Source organism: Seriola lalandi, unplaced genomic scaffold (genome assembly GCF_002814215.2).
Source record: "Seriola lalandi dorsalis isolate HSWRI2012SDOR001 ecotype SW California unplaced genomic scaffold, Sedor1 jcf7180002053492, whole genome shotgun sequence".
Taxonomy (NCBI): Eukaryota; Metazoa; Chordata; class Actinopteri; order Carangiformes; family Carangidae; genus Seriola; species Seriola lalandi.
This window is the reverse complement of record NW_019524045.1, coordinates 5,978-7,449: the sequence shown is the minus strand read 5'-3', so window position 1 is coordinate 7,449 and position 1,472 is coordinate 5,978. Positions and strand designations below refer to the sequence as shown.

Here is a 1,472-nt window from a genome sequence, read left to right as displayed (position 1 = left end):
TGAGCTCGGCCTCGCAGGAGATCAATTTGTCGAGCCGTAAAATACTGCAGCACCAGAAAATCCTCCGCTGCTCCACCCGGACGTAACGGCAAGTGTCTTAATTAAAACTGGCCCTTCCTGGACACCATAGACAAAATGACACAAGCTCCCTGATTGGCTATAGGACACGCATCTCTTCCTGTTTTAGGGGGCGTCAATAAGCGAGTTTAACAACCAGTGAGTTTTAATGGGATCTGTGTGTAAAGCTTCTTCATCAATAGGCCTAATGACCGGTTTAAGCCCGGCAGCCGATAATCTGCCGATGGTTAGAGTCGGGTTATCGGATCGGCATTTCTCCGGGGCCAGGGGCTTCAAAGGCTGGTCGGAGACCCCACGGAGGGGTCGCGGGGTTTTCTCTGCCGGGTCCAAACACAACAACTGTATAAAGATGTTTGAATCCGAGTCTCTGTGGGTCCTGAGCTGTAAAACAACTTAATGTGGGCGATTAACCTCAAATACACACATTTCACACCTCTTTGCTCCGGGATTCTTTCTGCTTGTTCTGTAACTTTTAGACAATAAAAACCTGCACACATTCATCCGTGGTGTAACTCAGTCTTATGAGTATTTCTACACCCACCTGCACGTAGACTTTATTGTTTATCATATGACTTGTGCAGGAAAAAAATATATTTAGAAATGTTTATTTCTTTCTTTTTTAAGGTTGGATTTCTATATTTTTATAGAACACAGACATTTATTTATTTAAAGGAAAATATGTAAATTATTAAATTATATCTAATTATTTAAACAAAAACTTCCGACTTTAGTGGATGCAGGTAAACGAAAGAAAACAGAACAAATCTTTAAAATAAAAAGGTGTTTAATTAAAACAACTGAGAGTCTCAGACATTAAATTACTGTATTTAAGAGGAGAAATAAATTATAGTCTGGTTCACACTCAGAAACTCTGTGCTTAATTATTTCATCACAGCTTAAATATCAGAAATATCGGGTCTCTTTCATGAGAGATTACATTAACGATTAATGAAGTTTGAGAATAATGGTTTATTAATTTGTGGAAAAATTAATTCTATAGAAATAATACTTCTACTAATGAGAAAAATAAAGTAAATCTGCACAGAAGTTTTATAAAATAAAGTCTGTTTAAATCATTTAAAAAGATAATATTTTAATATTTGTAGAGAAAAAAATTATACTTAACAGTTCAGTCAAAAAGATTGATTTTACGTTTATAAAATATAAGTATCTACTTTTAAAATCTGCTTCTTTTGTAATAATAATAAAATGTAAAAATATTTTGACAGCTCTGTGAATCTGAGCAGCTACATGAATTTACATGATGAAGTATGATTGAGTGGATATCAGTCTTTGTTTATATTTCCAGAGTGTGGCTGTCATGACAACAGTTGAGGGAGGGTGTGATTCTCCAGAGACGCCATCTTGACCGGGAGCATCCAATCACATCGCCC

The 1,472-nt window shown here is 36.2% G+C and overlaps 1 pseudogene across 1 annotated transcript in view; it reads right to left on the bottom strand.

Annotated features, from left to right (window-relative positions):
- Positions 1–316: 316 nt before the first annotated feature.
- The window catches only part of LOC111651192 (putative histone-lysine N-methyltransferase PRDM6 pseudogene), a 3,152-nt pseudogene continuing 1,996 nt past the window's right edge, over positions 317–1,472 (bottom strand). The window contains exon 3 of the transcript XR_015436919.1: positions 317–395. The product of XR_015436919.1 is annotated as a putative histone-lysine N-methyltransferase PRDM6 pseudogene (transcript). The remainder of the gene's footprint in view (positions 396–1,472) is intronic.